At 42.1% G+C, this 17,536-nt stretch overlaps 1 protein-coding gene across 2 annotated transcripts in view; it reads right to left on the minus strand.

Annotated features, from left to right (window-relative positions):
• The window catches only part of LOC126483705 (BLOC-1-related complex subunit 8 homolog), a 129,136-nt gene that overhangs the window by 75,395 nt on the left and 36,205 nt on the right, over nucleotides 1-17,536 (minus strand). The window lies entirely within an intron of this gene.

Below are 17,536 nucleotides of genomic sequence, written 5' to 3' on the forward strand. Positions count from 1 at the left end.
AAAGACACAGAGTTTGTTTTTCCCACGAACTGTTCAAGATTGGAATAATACAGAATTATTGTGAAAGTTGTTTGATGAACCCTCTGCCAGGCACATAAGTGTGATTTGCAGATTATCCATGTAGATGTAGATTTAGATTTCATGTTCCATGCACTTTGTTTTGTGAAAGGCACGGCTGGTAAGAAAAACATAAACTTCATCTTTAAGCTCATACAGTCTGGAAACATTCTACCTTGAGACCGCCACCTAACTTCAGTGAGAGACAATAAACACATTTCCTCACAAAGCAATGCAAAGATGGGGGAATTTGTAGGGCAAGTCTTAATTAATATTAATTATTTTCACTGCAGTGTCCATCACAGATTTCAAACCATCAGACAAGCACTTAGAAACAAGAGCATGTCTGTGAAAGCAACAATGAGTCTAAAAAGCATTCGGTGCTACCAATTTCACTTTGTCAGCACACACAGCACAGAACCCTGTCACAGATTTTGCACCACCGGAACAAATGCCAACACAGCAAGTCCAGTCTATTGAATTTTCATGGAAGTATGTGTCGATTAACTTAAATATATCTCCTCCTGTAGCTCTTTCTTTTAAGGGTCTGCAGAATCGTAGCTTCTCTTCTACAAACTCCCCATTAATATAAAAGACAAAAAGTAATAAAATGGCTAAACTGGCAACATCAGTGGTGAACTGAAAAGAAGGACTGGCACATGGTACCACACTGACCTTTTTTGTGAAAGATTCCCCAAGCGTGCACTGTACTAAATCATTTATACATGGCCCCACTAAATCTTCAGCTTCTGAATGAGGTTTTGCAGTTTTAGCAATTCTGTAGCTGATGTGACACAACACTTCAAGAGCTTTCTCATTGTCACTCTTTGCAGTGGATACAAAATTGGATAAATTATTTTTCCAAAAATGGTTCAAATGGCTCTGAGTACTATGGGACTTAACATCTAAGGTCATCAGTCCCCTAGAACTTCGAACTACTTAAACCTAACTAACCTAAGGACATCACACACATCCATGCCTGAGGCAGGATTCGAACCTGCGACTGTAGCAGTCGCGCGGTTCCAGACTGTAGTGTCTAGAACCGCTCAGCCACTCTGGCCGGCTCATTCTTCCACTCGTTAGCTTTCCATGTATAAAATCAGCAGATTTGTTTATGTGGGTGGGGTGTTAAGTTGTAAATGGCATTCAAGTAGATAAGGTATCAGACTACTGTTAGCAAGAATGTTGCCACAAACAACTCACTGTGGTCTTGACAGCCATTGTCACTTTATATGAAAATTCAAAACTATTGTAATTATGAACATACCCTCTTTGTGTTACACATGCTTCACTTTCATTGGATTGACACACATCACTAGAAGCTAAATGACCAGTTGACACAACACGTTCTTGTAATTTTGTTAAACCCTGTTTCCCTTCCAAACTTCCACTTTTCAACTAGTTATTCATTTTAATGCGAATAGAAATGATTCTGATACACAACAGACAACTTACTGCAATTGCCACGCGGAAAGAAGAAGCAGACTATTGTTGAAAGTTAAAGGCCTGACAGCCATGTAACCACTCCTTAGAGGGGTTGGGGTACTGTTGCTAGTATTGTTAGAACACAAAGAATCTGGCAGACTAAACTGCCACTGTAGTGACATCAAATGTATTTCCAGTGTTGTTACATAACTGTAAATCAAGCATTCGTGATAAATATTAATTTACTTTGAAAATAATGTAGACATATTTCACAAGGGGTATTATAGGTTTATTTAATTTTAAAATAATGATAATAATAACAATAATAGTAATAACTATTATTATTATAGCACCAAACACTTTTTAGACTCATTGTAGCTTTCACAGACATGACAATGCCGCACAAACTAAGGAAACAGTAATGGGCCTAACATCGAAACCCACAATCACGGAAAAAAGTTTTGGCGAACCCCTTGAAATGTTTTGCAAACCCTACGCTCTGCAGCGACTGTACATGGCAGAGGGTAGGTCCTATTTACCAGTTAGGGCTTCTTCCCATTGCATTGACATATGGAGCACAGAAAGTGTTGTAATTAGTCTAAATCTTATCTTTGTGGTCCCTATGGTGATATGTAGGGGGTTGTAACACATTCCTACACTCATCACTTAAAATTTGTTCTAGAAGATTTCTAAGTAGGTTTTCGCAGGATAGTTTGTGTCTAGCTTGAGACATCTGCCAGTTCAGTTCTTTCATTACCTTCATGACAATCTCCCAGGGGTCAAACAAACGCGTAACTATTTGCACCGATCTTCGTTGTATCTATACAGTCTCCTCTGTTAGTCCGATATGGTACAAGTCCCACATACTTCAGAAATATTGTAGGACGGGTCAGACAAGTGTTTTGTATGCAGTCTCCATGACAGACTGATCGCATTTCCCTAGTATTCTACCAATGAACCACTGTCTGCCATCTGTTTCACCCATGACTGAACCTATGTGATCATTCCATTCCAAATCCCTCGAAAGTAATTATATCCAGGTAACTGTATGAGTTGAATGATTCCTTCTGTGACTCTTTAATATTATAGTAATGGGATACTACTTTTTTTTATTTTGTGAGATGCACAGTTTTACATTTCAGAACATTTACAGCAATGCGCTAATCTTTGCACCACTTTGAAATCTTATCAACATCTGACTGAATATTTGTACAGCTGCTTTCAGACAGTATTTCATTATAGATAACTGCATCATCTGCAAAGAGTCTGAGGTTACTAGTAATATTGTCCACAAAGTCGTTAATATACAACACAAACAGCAAGGCCTCGTATACACTTCCCTGGGGCACACCTGAAGTTACTTCTATGTCTGTCGATGGGTCTCCATCCAAGATAATTTGCTGCCTTCTCCCTACCAAAAAAATTTCAATCCAGTCACAAATTTCACTTGATGCCCCTTTTGATTTTACTTTTGATAATAAGCATAGAGATTATACTGAGTAAAACTTTTCAGAAATCAAGAAATACTGCATCTATCTGTTTGCCTTGATGAATGGCTTTCAGTATGTCAAGTCAGAAAATAATGAGCTGGGTTTCCCCTGACTGATGTTTTTGGAGTCCATGCTGGCTGGCTTGGAGTAGGTCATTCTGTTTGAGATACCTCATTACGATTTGTTCTAAGATTCTATGACAAGTGGATGCCACGGATACTGGATGGTAGTTTTGTGAATCACTTCTGCCACCATTCTTGCAGATGAGTGTCACCTATTCTCTTTTCCAATTACTGGGCATAGGCTATTTTTTCTTTTTTGAGGAATCTAATAATTAAAAAGATATGGTTACTCAGCTGCAAATTCAGTACAGAATATGACAGGAATTCCATCGGGCCCTGGAGCTTTGCTCAATTTTAGTGATTTCATTCATTTCGCAATGCCACTGACACCAAAATCTATAAGTTCCTTTAATTTACTTCTATGGTCACAAACTTTTTGTTAACATATTACTGGGTTTGGTCTATAATGACCATCATCAGATTAGATTAATTATTCATTCCATAGACTCATAAAAGAGGGAACCCTCCTGGGTGTGGAACACGTCAGTTAAACACATTACAAAAATGTAATTAGAAAAACTTGAGTTTCATTCATTTTAATGATCCTCAGTCAATAAACAGTAAAATTATGTACATGAATTAAATTTAAACTTCTAATATTTACAGGTTTAATACTTACATCTGCTTTCATTAAATCCAGCATTCAGACATTTGCTAGTTTCTTGGCTATTACAACCAAATGTTGTCAAAAATTAAAGTAAATTATTCATTTCAGTGATCCTCAGTTAAGAACAGTCAGATTATGTACAAGATTTAAAATTAAACTTCCACTATTTACAGACTTGAGACTTACATCTGCTTTCCATACATCTGTCATTCACACATGAGGTAGTTACTTGGCAGTTACAACAATTAGATCTGTTTTATAAAAACAAAGTCCTAATGTACGAGGGTGTGTCAAATGAAAACCTTAAATATTTTTTAAAATATTACTTATTGTGCAGAAGTGGTACAAAGCTGTATCACTTTTCAACATAATCTCCCCCATGCTTAATGCAAGTCCTCCAGCACTTATAAAGTGCATAACTTCCTTTAGCAAAAAATTTTTGGTAGTCCGCGCAACCACTCATGCACCACGTGGCATACCTCTTCATCAGAATGGAACTTCTTTCCTCCCATTGCATCTTTGAGTGGTCCAAACATATGGAAATCACTTGGGGCAAGGTCTGGTGAGTATGGTGGATGAGGAAGACACTGAAAATGCAGGTCTGTGATTGTTGCAACTGTTTTACGGGCAGTGTGGGGCCTTGCATTGTCATGTTGCAAAAGGACACCTGCTGACAGCAATCCATGTTGCTTTGATTTGATTGCAGGCCGCAGACGATTTTTTAAGAGATCCGTGCATGATGCACTGGTGACAGTGGTCCCTCTAGGCAAGTAATGCTCCAAAATGATGCCTTCTTTGTCCCAAAAGAGAGTCAGCATAACCTTCCCTGCTGATGGTTCTGTTCAAAACTTCTTTGGTTTTGGTGATGAGGAATGGCACCATTCCTTGCTGGCTCTCTTCGTTTCCGGTTGGTGGAAGTGAACCCAGGTTTCGTCACCAGTAAAGATTCTTGCAAGGAAGCCATCACCTTCTCATTCAAAGTACCGAATAAGTTCTTCACAAGCACCAACAAGTCGTTCCCTCATTTCAGGAGTCAGCTACCATGGCACCCGTCTTGCAGACACTTTGTGAAACTGGAGCACATCATGCACAATGCAGTGTGCTGACCCATGACTAATTTGTAAACATGCTGCAATGTCATTCAGTGGCACTCGGCGGTTTTCCTTCACTATGGCTTCAACTGCTGCAATGTTCTGTGGAGTCACAACTTGTTGCGCCTGACCTGGACGAGGAGCATCTTCCACTGAAGTCACACCATTTGCGAACTTCCTACTCCATTTGTAGACTTGCTGCTGTGACAAACATGCATCACCATACTGAACCTCCATTCACTGATGAATTTCAATAGGTTTCACACCTTCACTACGCAAAAACCGAATAACAGTACGCTGTTCTTCCCTGGTGCAAGTCGCAAGTGGGGCGGCCATCTTTATACTGATACTGCGACGGTATGTGTGCATCTGCACTACGCTGCCACCTACAGGCCAGTCTCCACGCTGTTTGAAGCACACTTACCAACTTACAGGATAACGGTGCGAAATTTCGATTTGTTGTTATAAATTTAAGGTTTTCATTTGACTCACCCTCGTACTTTGTTTTTATAAAACAGATCTGATGATGGTCATTATACACCAAAACCGGTAATCTGTTAACAAAAAGTTTGTGACCATAAATGTAAATTAAATGAAACTTATTGTATATATGGGTCACTGTTTTATTCATGACAATGTCTCAGCTTGTGAAACCAATATCTATTTCAATCTTCTTTTCAGTGATACAATACTTAAAATTGCAGTAGTAATCCTGGGTTTTCCTTTGTAAAGGAACATCTGAAAATAAGAGTTGAGCATTATTGGTGATATTTGTTATAATTCTTAGCCTAATGTTTTGTCTTCCAATGCTGGAGATGTCATTTGAGGCTTTAATGACTCAGAAAGCAGTTAAAGACTCAAATTAAGCAACAGTTGGTTCATAACATCATCAGGCCATTGCCTAAGATCACAGAGTCATGCCAATGAATGCTACGGAGCTTGTAGTGGGGAAGAGTTTGTGCTGTTTGCTTTATTTAACACTGAAGCCCACACCTTGCCCAACTTCTACCTTACTACTTTACTATTAAATTGTTTTTGTGCTTCTGAATTTCTATGGCTTCACTGTACATCCTAAAAAAAGTAATGATTACACCCTGATAAAACTACAGTATCACAGAAACAAATCTGGCGTTCCCCATTCTCAGTGCATAATCTGCTACTGCTGATTTATCCACATTTCCCAGGTGGCAATTGCTCTTGAGTTCCTTAAGGTAAGTGATAATGCTTATTTTTGTTGTTCCTATGTACACTTGACCACAAGTGCAGGGTTTTTCTATACATCTGCTGTGGCAAGTGGCTGGCATAGGTCCTTTACATTGTTCCACAACTGCTCACCTTTCTTGTTGGTTTTGTACAGGTTGCCTACTCCAGGGCTGGAAACCATGTTTGTCAGGCTGAAGGCTGATAAACCTGTATTAAATATAATTTCTTTTATTTCTCTGAATACATCTTGTCACTGTATCTTTGGCACAGGCTGGTGGCTTAGCAAGCTGACAAAAAATGTGCTGAATACAGCAGCTGGGTCAGGCTGGCATAATTCACTGCATCAGCTCTGTGCCCATTCCAGTGATTTCTAGTAAGCAGGTTGCCACCAGTGGTGTGAAAGGCATGCCCCATCAGAAACTCTGCATTGTGATGGTGGTGGCCATGGCCATGTCTCTCGCGTGTCGTTCTGTTAATACTCTGCCCTCCTAGGTCGCTGTCCGTGTTGCTTCATCAGACGGACCATGATGTCAGATACCATGATGTCAGATGCCATGAGCTCATGCTAAATGCTGATCCTGACAACCGGTTTGGCAGGCTTTCTGTCCCAAGTGATGTGAAATGCTGGTACATTAATAACCAGCGTAATTGCCAGAATGTTGAATGCAAGCATGCATATGTGTATGCATTGTGTTGTACAGGTCTCGGATGTCAGTTTGTGGGATGAAGTTCCATGCCTGTTGCACTTGGGTCAGTCAGTAGAGGGACGGTTAATGCTGTTTGTGGATGATGCCAGAATTTTTGTCCCACATCCGCTCGACTGGAGACAGTTCTGGGATCTGGCAGGCCAAGGCAACATGTTGACACCCTGTAGAGCTTACTGGATTACAATAGTGGTACATGGGTTAGCATTATGCTGTTGGAAAACACTCACTGGAAGGCTGTTCATGAATGGCAGCACATGTTGAATCATCAAACTGAAATACAATTTAGCAATCAGAGTGCGTGGGATAACCATGAGAGTGCTTCTACTGTCATACTAAATAGCACTCCAGACCATAACTCCAGCTGTAGGCCCAGTGCGTCTAGCATGCAAACAGGTTGGTTGCAGGCCCTCAACTCAACACACACCATCAATGGCACCAAGGCAGAATGAGCTTCCATCAGGAAACACAACATACCTTCACCCTCCCCTCCAATAAGCTCTCGCTCAGCACCACTGAAGTCGCAAATGGTGGTGGTTTGGAGTCAGTGGAATACACACATCACGTCTCATTTGGCTTGTCATGTTTGTAAACACAGAGCAATAAGCGGTTGCGTAACGACCAAGGTCAGCGCTCACACAGTGTATCTCACATGTGGCTGATGGAATATTATAATTATAATCAAAATATCCACGGGTGTGCTGCCGGTCTATAGTGTCCAACGGGCACAATATTTCGGCGAACATACATGTCGCCATCATCAGGTGAACTGACGGGCTGAGCTCCTGTGAAAGTGCCGGCACGGAGATCCGTACGCTATGGCTGCTCAGAGGGAACTGGGATTGGTCGCGGCGGCGGCCGATTTAAGCACCCTCCACCCGCGGCGCGCTCCCTCCGTCGTCCGCACCCCGTGCCACAGTCGCGCGGTGGAACAGATTGCGACGGCATCTGAGATGACGTCAATGTGATGGCTCTGTCCGCCATGGTCGTCACAACTATATGTTTGCTCGATTTACTCTTGATTAACCCAATCGCTGGTTCCCAAGCCTTGCTAAGATTATAGCCACAGTCACGATTTATGAGGTCGTCATTGGTGCGAATATCGATGGCCTCTCTAACAACGCTGTCCCAGTATCTCGACGTCTGTACCAGAATCCTCGTGCGGTCATACGCCATGGCGTGATTTTCCGACAAACAATGTTCAGCGACCGCCGACTTGCTCGGATACATCAGTCGAGTGTGCCTCTGGTGTTCACGGCATCGATCCTCGATGGTACGCATCGTCTGACCAATATACGACTTGCCACATTGACACGGAATCTGGTACACGCCGGCCTTCCTCAAACCGAGGTCATCTTTGGCGCTCCCCACCAGTGCACGTGTTTTATTTGGAGGACAAAACAGTTCCGACCCGGTGTTTCTTCAGAATGCGGGCGATTTTCCCCGAGAGTGCACCTGTGTATGGAATAAATGCAGTGCCTACCTCCTCCCTCATGACTTCATCCACCTCAACAGGTTGTGCTGCAGTGGTTGGGCGGAGAGCACGTTGAATCTGCCACTCTGAGTACCAATTTTTTCGAAATACAGTTCTCAGATGTTCCAATTCCTGGGGTAGACTCTCTGCGTCAGAGATAGTGCGCGCCCTATGTACTAGAGTTTTAAGTACCCCATTCCTCTGTGAAGGGTGGTGGCAGCTGTCTGCGTGCACATACAGATCAGTGTGCGTTGTCTTCCGATACACCCCATGAGTTAGGGTGCCGTCAGCCCTTCTCTTGACCAAGACGTCAAGGAAAGGTAATTTACCCTCCATTTCAGTCTCCATAGTGAATTTGATGTTTGGGTGTATGGAGTTTAGATGTGTAAGGAAGTCAAGGAGTTTATCCATACCATGTGGCCAGATGACGAACGTGTCGTCCACGTAACGGAAAAAGCAAGTAGGTTTCCATACGGATGATGACAGGGCTTCCTCCTCGAAGTTCTCCATTTACAAATTCGCTACCACCGGTGAGAGTGGGCTACCCATGGCGACTCCCTCCTTTTGTTCGTAGTATTCTCCATTAAAAAGAAAATACGTGGAAGTCAAGACATGCCTAAAAAGGTCAGTGGTCTTCTTGTCAAACTTCTGACTAATCAATTCTAGTGACTCTCGCAGGGGTACCCTCGTAAACAAGGAAACGACGTCAAAACTCACCATGATATCTGACTCACCCAACCTGAAGCTATCAAGGCGTTTAACAAAATCCACGGAATTACGGATGTGATGAGGGCATTTACCCACATAAGGACTTAATATTCCCGTCAGGTATTTGGCCAACAAATATGTAGGTGCCCTGATGTTGCTGACAATGGGGCGTAATGGTACCCCCTCTTTGTGAACCTTCGGGAGTCCATATAGTCTAGGCGGTACCGGACCTTGGGGTAACAATTTCTTAGCGTCACCCTCGGGTAAATATGTGTCCTTGAGAAGCGCCCTCGTCTTGTTCTCCACCTTCTTTGTAGGGTCAACGCTGATCTTCCGGTAGGAATCGTCATTTAGCAGGCTCTGCATCTTATCAGTGTAGTCCTTATGGGAGACAACAACTGTAGCATTGCCTTTGTCAGCCGGTAAGACAACAATTTCAGAGCACTCCCTCAGATCACAAATGGCCGCCCTCTCTTTACTGCTGATATTTGACTTCATCGGCTTGGATTTCGTCAATGCACGACAAGTTTCACGACGTATTTCCCCGGCTGATTCTGGCGGAAGTTGAGCTGCAACCTGTTCAACAGCAGTAACAATTTCTGCGACCGGAGTGAACTTGGGGGTGGTAGCAAAGTTGAGACCTTTCTGCAAAACCGAGACCGCATCATCACTCAACACCATGCCACTCAAATTGATGACAGTCTTTCACGGAACCTGCAGAGATGGTTTGTCAAGGAGACGTGAGAACTTAGCTGTTTGACGTCCCGTAGCCTTCTTATGGGCGGAATCAGCTGACACCCGGGTGACACCATCAATCCAATCCCAGGAACAAGAAGTGAACTTACTAGCCAGTTGCAAATGAAGTTTGAGTACTTCCTGTGAGATAAACTCAAGGCTCTGGCGGGTGAATTGCACTCTCTCACGTACCAATGCGAGGCTGGCTCGTTTCTTGATTCTCTTAGCTGCTGCAGAATCAATGTGATGCATAACCTTAGCAAAATTTGGAACAACATTCTCGGAATGACATATCTTTAGAAAGGCAAGAGTACTTAGCAAACGACATCTACGGTGGCGCAACTTTTCAAATTTCTTCATGCTGCGATACATCTCTTCCCCGAAAAGGGGTATGATGTGATTCTTGAGTTTCTCCCGGCGTATTTGATAATCAAAATATCCACGGGTGTGCTGCTGGTCTATAGTGTCCAATGGGCACAATATTTCGGCGAACATACATGTCGCCATCATCAGGTGAACTGACGGACTGAGCTCCTGTGAACGTGCCGGCACGGAGATCCATACGCTATGGCTGCTCAGAGGGAACTGGGTTCGGTCGCGGAGACGGCCGATTTAAATACCCTCCACCCGCGGCGCGCTCCCTCTTCCCTCTGCCATCCACACCCTGCGCCACGGTCGCGCGGTGGAACAGATTGCCACGGCGTCTGAGATGACGTCAGTGTGATGGCTCTGTCCGCTGTGGTCGTCACAACTATACGTTTGCTTGATTTACTCTTGATTAATCCAATCGCTGGTTCCCAAGCCTTGCTAAGATTATAGCCACAGTCACGGTTTATGAGATCATCATTGGCGCGAATTTCGATGGCCTCTCTAACAACGCTGTCCCAGTATCTTGACGTCTGTACAAGAAACCTCGTGCGGTCATACTCCATGGCGTGATTTTCCGACAAACAATGTTCAGCGACAGCCCACTTGCTCGGATACATCAGTCGAGTGTGCCTCTGGTGTTCACGGCATTGATCCTCGATGGTACAAATCGTCTGACCAATATACGACTTGCCATATTGACACGGAATCTGGTACACGCCGGCCTTCCTCAAACCGAGGTCATCTCTGGCGCTCCCCACCAGTGCACGAGTTTTATTTGGAGGACAAAACACAGTGTTTCTTCAGAAAGCAGGCAATTTTCCCCGAGAGTGTGCCTGTGTATGGAATAAATGCAGTGCCTACCTCCTCCCTCGTGACTTCATCCATATCAACAGGTTGTGCTGCAGTGGTTGTGTGGAGAGCACGTTGAATCTGCCACTCTGAGTACCCATTTTTTCGAAATACAGTTCTCAGATGGCCACATGGTATGGATAAACTCCTTGACTTCCTTACACATCTAAACTCCATACACCCAAACATCAAATTCACTATGGAGACTGAAATGGAGGGTAAATTACCTTTCCTTGACGTCTTGGTCAAGAGAAGGGCTGACGGCACCCTAGGTCATGGGGTGTATTGGAAGACAACGCACACTGATCTGTATTTGCACACAGACAGCTGCCACCACCCTTCACAGAGGAATGGGGTACTTAAAACTCTAGTTCATTGGGCGCGCACTATCTCTGACGCAGAGAGTTTACCCCAGGAATTGGAACATCTGAGAACTGTATTTCGAAAAAATGGGTACTCAGAGTGGCAGATTCAACGTGCTCTCCGCCCAACCACTGCAGCACAACCTGTTGAGATGGATGAAGTCACGAGGGAGGAGGTAGGCACTGCATTTATTCCATACACAGGCGCACTCTCGGGGAAAATCACCCGCATTCTGAAGAAACACCGGGTCGGAACTGTGTTTTGTCCTCCAAATAAAACTCGTGCACTGGTGGGGAGCGCCAAAGATGACCTCGGTTTGAGGAAGGCCGGCGTGTACCAGATTCCGTGTCAATGTGGCAAGTCGTATATTGGTGAGACGATGCGTACCATCGAGGATCGATGCAGTGAACACCAGAGGCACACTCGACTGATGTATCCGAGCAAGTCGGTGGTCGCTGAACATTGTTTGTCGGAAAATCACGCCATGGAGTATGACCGCACGAGGATTCTGGTACAGACGTCGAGATACTGGGACAGCGTTGTTAGAGAGGCCATCGAAATTCGCACCAATGACGACCTCATAAATCGTGACTGTGGCTATAATCTTAGCAAGGCTTGGGAACCAGCAATTGGGTTAATCAAGAGTAAATCGAGCAAACGTATAGTTGTGATGACCACGGCGGACAGAGCCATCACACCGACGTCATCTCAGACGCCTTCACAATCTGTTCCACCGCGCGACCGTGGCGCGGGGCGCGGACGGTGGAGGGAGCGCGTCGGGGGCGGAGGGTATTTAAATCGGCCGCCGCCGCGACCGAACCCAGTTCCCTCTGAGCAGCCATAGCGTACGGATCTCCGTGCCGGCACGTTCACAGGAGCTCAGTCCGTCAGTTCACCTGATGATGGCGACATGTATGTTCGCCGAAATATTGTGCCCGTTGGACATTATAGACCGGCAGCACACCCGTGGATATTTTGATTATCAAATACGCCAGGAGAAACTCAAGAATCACAATATTATAATTAATAATTTTTTATGGTAAGGAATAGGGAAGAGAAAGATTTTATTTAATTTCTATAATAATGGGCAAGGTCACTGACGAGTTTAATTTTTTTACAATTGTCAGCACCTTTAACCCACACTGACACAGATTCGGATTCATTTATTTTACTATGATTCCTGGTCCTCAGAATGAACAGCCTTGATGGCAAGTAATATGATTTACCCATGTCTCTATTGTAGGCCTCTGCGACAAGAAATGTCCGGTATGCGATGACGTCACGGCTGTTAAGATTTTCAAGGCCTGCAACTTTGTCGACTTTAGGTCCACGGACGAGGGCCAAGGTTACCCATCCGTTACCTTGCTGCAGGGTATGATTATTGGTAATGGTAAAGTTAAGAACTCCACCGCAGAACACTGATGGACCATGCAGGGTGACTTGCGCACCTATGTAGTTAGAGGTATTAATAGCAATATTGTCTATTGCTTTATACACTGTCTCAATCAACAGAGTTGTCCTTGAAGTAACTAATTTATAACAGCTTGTTGTGTCACTGTAGTGTCAACTGTTGCTCAAATGGCTGCTGCTGACCCAGAACGATGTCCCAGAGCCATAAGCCAAACACAGTGGTTTCCCCTCTTAGCAGTGCCATGTGGCTACCTGGAGTCCAGTCTTCTTGTGATAGAACATTCTAGTAACCACCACTGCCAGTAATCATGTACAGCAGCTGCATTTCTGCCAAGTCTCTCTACAGTATCGCAGAAGGCACATCCACCTTCTCATATACCTATAACATGATCTCATTCAAACTCAATAAGTGTTGATAATATCATGTTTGTCACCTTAAGGGCATTCTTGACTAACATCAGCTCGCCACGTCCAGTCTCAAAGGTAACTAATGCTCAAGATGTTTATGGCATGTATTTAAAGCAAACCCGATTTGCATCCTTTTAGAGATGCTACTAACACCATGAATACACTAACACCGTGAATACCTGCTGGATTCATCATCCTTTTGTTCCATTCCTCTCTCATATGCACTTTAAATGGATTATTTATTGAGAGATCAAGAGGTTGCAATTGTGATGTAAGTCCTCCCAGAATAACAGCATGTATTTCTCTGTGTCAATTTCTCTCTCACGAAATTTTTCAAATTACTATTAAACTGATCTATGACAAGAAGAGAACTCTTCTTCAATAAAGCACCTTTCCTTCTCTTCCACAAAGAGTTAGTCTATAATTTCATACCAGGCTCGTCCATCCAGCCTTTGTCATGTACATGAACAACAACACCTGGTCGTATTTCAGAAGGTTCTGGCATTGTTTCACGCTTGAAGATGATCACTAAATTAAGTACAGTATCGTCAGCACAATATGAAAAGACAACAGTGTAGTAGCTTTTTCATGCCCACTAGTTTTTACATAATAGTTATAGAACATTTCACAGCAACAGTTCTGTTACCTGGCACATAAAATGTCAGAGGAATTTTGTCCACATGCGCTATTTGGTTTGGTTCCACATTGGTTTTCTTTCAATGTTGAAAAATAAAGTGGTGAAAAGATATTCTTTTCTCTCAATAGTCTTATGGCATTTTCTGAGATATTCTGCTTTCGGTTTGCATGCTAAGTCCATGACATTTCATAAACCTGTAACACCAACAAACTCCACCATTAAAGTCTGTTAAGTTCCACCATTAAAGTCTGTTAAGTTCCACTGTAGAACTAGCTTACAAGTGTGTAAATGAATCATTTTTGTATTAATTCCAATGGCATTTTGACAGTGTGCTCGAATCCATTTCAATACATCTTCTTCTAGTTTTTGGCCATTTTCCATTCAGTCCTCTATTTGCACATTTAGTCTTCCTCATGTTTTTCAGTTCTTCATTAGACTGCCAACCCCGAATATCTTTTTTTTTCTTAATCCCCCATACCCCCTTCTGTTGGTGGAGGGCCAAACGAAATGCCGCTCAGCTGCCCTGTTTCCATGTCTTCTTCCATACGTTATTACTTTCAATTTACAGCCTGCATCATGTGAATACTTTTCTTTCTTCAATATAAAACTAGCTACCAACAAAAATATTATATTCTTAGCAATAACACAAATCACTTTCAATTCAAGTTCACTGGCACCGTAGACTGCAATGATGCATCACAGGCTGGACAGCATTCTGGGTTCGTGATGGCGATGCGGGAAGGAGAAAGTGTTAGCAAGCTTACGAATCCCTACAAATCATGTCTGTCGATCAGTGCACTGCTGCTGCCAGTTTACACCAATGTTGCCAGATAGATACACGCTTCATGTGGCGTTTTTTTATTGGCCATTGTTAAGACTGGCGGGAATTTTAAAAACACTTGACATTTTCATATTAAAAATTCCAGTATAAAACACAGCTGAATTTTGGAGGCAATTTTTTGAAGAAAAAAGTATTTCTTATAGTCCATAAAATATGGTATATAACAATTTGGAAGGGAACATAATGTGATATGTATATCTTTACGTTTTCATTTGTAATATCAGTGATGTATTGGACCCACTTCCTAGGAATGTATATTCATGCACAGGGTTCATACTGTATTTACAAAATAAAAATTAAAGACTTTTAAGCACCTGTTCTTTACTGGCAATAGTTACACTTAATGCTGTAGTGAGGCCAAGAAGAAAATAACCATGCACAAATAGATGACAATTTCAATGTTGTGTCACAGCAATAACATTCAACAGTATCAACTTAATAGAAACAAATTCTTTAACAACGTATGAACAATATTCTTCACTGCACATCTGCTTGATCTTCATTAAATGTTTTCCTTATTAAAGCAGTTTAAGTAAGACTGTCACATTTTATAGCTGCTCTGCAGTTTCTATCACACAATAAGTAATTCCAAATTTGTGAATTTTAATGAAATTAAGAATGAATTGTCAATCAGAAAAATTTATAAGCACTAAAAAAAAAATTAATTAAAAAGCCACAGTATAGACAAAAAACAGTAAATCATAACATGATTTTAAATACAGCAGTTTTTTCCTTAATCTGGCTGCCTAATGCTTGAAGCTCTTCTTTCTTTTTGTGAGCCTTTTTCCTTAGTGCATCAGATTGTGAGCGGTAAGAAATGATCCTTGTCTTTTCCACAATCAGTGCATCAGATTATGAGCGGCAAGAAATGATCCCTGTCTTTTCCACAATCTCTGAAAGTTCATCAGCTGATTTGGGCAATCAAGAAATGTTAGAATCAAGGTGCATTCTTTTCTGTTTTAAACCTTCCAGTTCCTCTTGCAATTTGCACTTTCTCTCTGATAGAGTGTTGACCTTCTCCACTTGTTTTTGTTGCTCAAGAAAAGCCATGTATTTTTTTCTTGCAGAAAATGCAGATGCCAACATACCCTCAGTAATCTGTACATTTTGCACTACCTAGCAAAATTTAAGGTGGTCTTCAACTTGCCACATAGCAACTTTCTTTCAAATTCTCTACCTCTAGAGCCTTGTCAATTGAGAATTCACTATCTACTGTTGTCTGATGATGTGAACAGATTAAAATAATCCCAAAAGCTTTCCAGATTTCTTTGGAACTTCTTGAAAACATATTCTTAACTCATCCAATCTTGAAATTTTAATTTCAAAATCCCTACATTCTTGACATGGAATTTGCTGAATGAAATCGCCAAACTCCAATAGGAGAGAATCACAATATTCTGTGGAAATATGTCACTTTTAACCAGACTTTTCAGTATTAACTTGATCTTTTTGTTGCAACCACCTTTATTTGCAAGAATAGCTTTTGGATCAAGACAATCGGAATTATGTACAAAGGATTACTACAATAGAGATCTTTCAAAAATGCTTTTAATCATTTTCATAATAAATGACTGTGCTTCATGTTTTAAGGTTAAAACATCTTTCTTGGTAATCTCTTCATCCTTAACCACGCTAGATAAAATTTTGTCTTCAATGAACCCTAAACCTACTTTACTTAATTCATTGAGTGAAGGTGTCTCCACTTCAAAGTCATAAGCTTATCTGAGGAATCAATCTTCATGACATCATCTTTCTTCAGTATATGAATCATGTCACTAGGCCACAGCTATTTGCGATTGGTTTGAAGAAAATTCTGGACAATTTGAGCAATTGATTTGCTCACCCAGATCATTCAACTGGAATGTCAGCTCATGCACAAAATCCTGTGCCGATAACACTTGAGAAATAGACAAGCTAGAAGAAAACTGGATATAACTTGGAGGGGAATGCAGTTACATCATACATACATCCCTACATACCTCGGAGTAAAGCTTGACCGAACACTCACTTTCAAAAATCACTGCAAGAAAACAAAGCTCAAAGTCTGCAGCCAAAATAATATAATATGCAAGCTCACTAATTGCTCATAGGGAGGTCAACAAAATGTCCTACACACACCTGCTCTAGCTTTATGTTTCTCCACAGCTGAATATGCAGCACCAGTCTGATGGAACTCTGCACACACCAAGCATGTTGATACCGCTCTCAACAAGACAGGCCGCATCATAACAGATTGCCTACGACCAACTCCAGTCAACAAAATCTACCAGCTGGCAGGCATAGCACCCCCAGAGATAAGACAAAGATCAGCAGTAGAAGTTGAAAAGAAAAAAACAGGAAAACGATCCCCAGCACCCCATGTTTGGAAGTGAAGCACCGTGTTCAAGGCTGAAGTCCAGAAAGAGTTTCCTGCAATTACATCTTCACCTTCCACTCGTCAAATTGAGCTGTGGCAGGACAAAATAATTGGAAATATTAGCCAAAACCTAAAGGAAGAGCTTGCTACTGGTTTCAAACTACCCTATCAGATGTGGAAGACTCTGAACAGACTGCGGGCTGGAGTGAGGCGACACAAAAAAAAAAAAAAACTTGAAACTATGTGGTTACATTTCTGGAGATGCAGCCTGCGAATGCAAAGAATCTAAAGATAATGCACACCTCTTGGTCTGCCCAATGTTTCCTGAATCCTGCACACTTGATAACCTGGTCGCAGCAAATTTTTCAGCAATCAAGACTGCCAATTTCTGGGCCTCAAAACCTATTTGACTTGTATAAAATCCTGTGTATATGTTGCAGACATGTTTGATTTTGTAAATAACTTTATTGTACTGTCCTGGATATGAAAATCTTCCGCTACTATGGATGGCTATAGAGACACCGTGGTTCAATATCTCTGCAGGAGTCTTCCGGGACAGCAGGTCCAACACAATATTAGGTTTCCCATATCCATTTTTACATTTACATTGCATTTCACTTCATTTAGATTTAACACATGTATATCATAAGTAATACTTCTTGTGCTTATATGAATATAGTGCACGAT

Source organism: Schistocerca serialis, chromosome 6 (genome assembly GCF_023864345.2).
Source record: "Schistocerca serialis cubense isolate TAMUIC-IGC-003099 chromosome 6, iqSchSeri2.2, whole genome shotgun sequence".
Lineage (NCBI taxonomy): Eukaryota > Metazoa > Arthropoda > Insecta > Orthoptera > Acrididae > Schistocerca > Schistocerca serialis.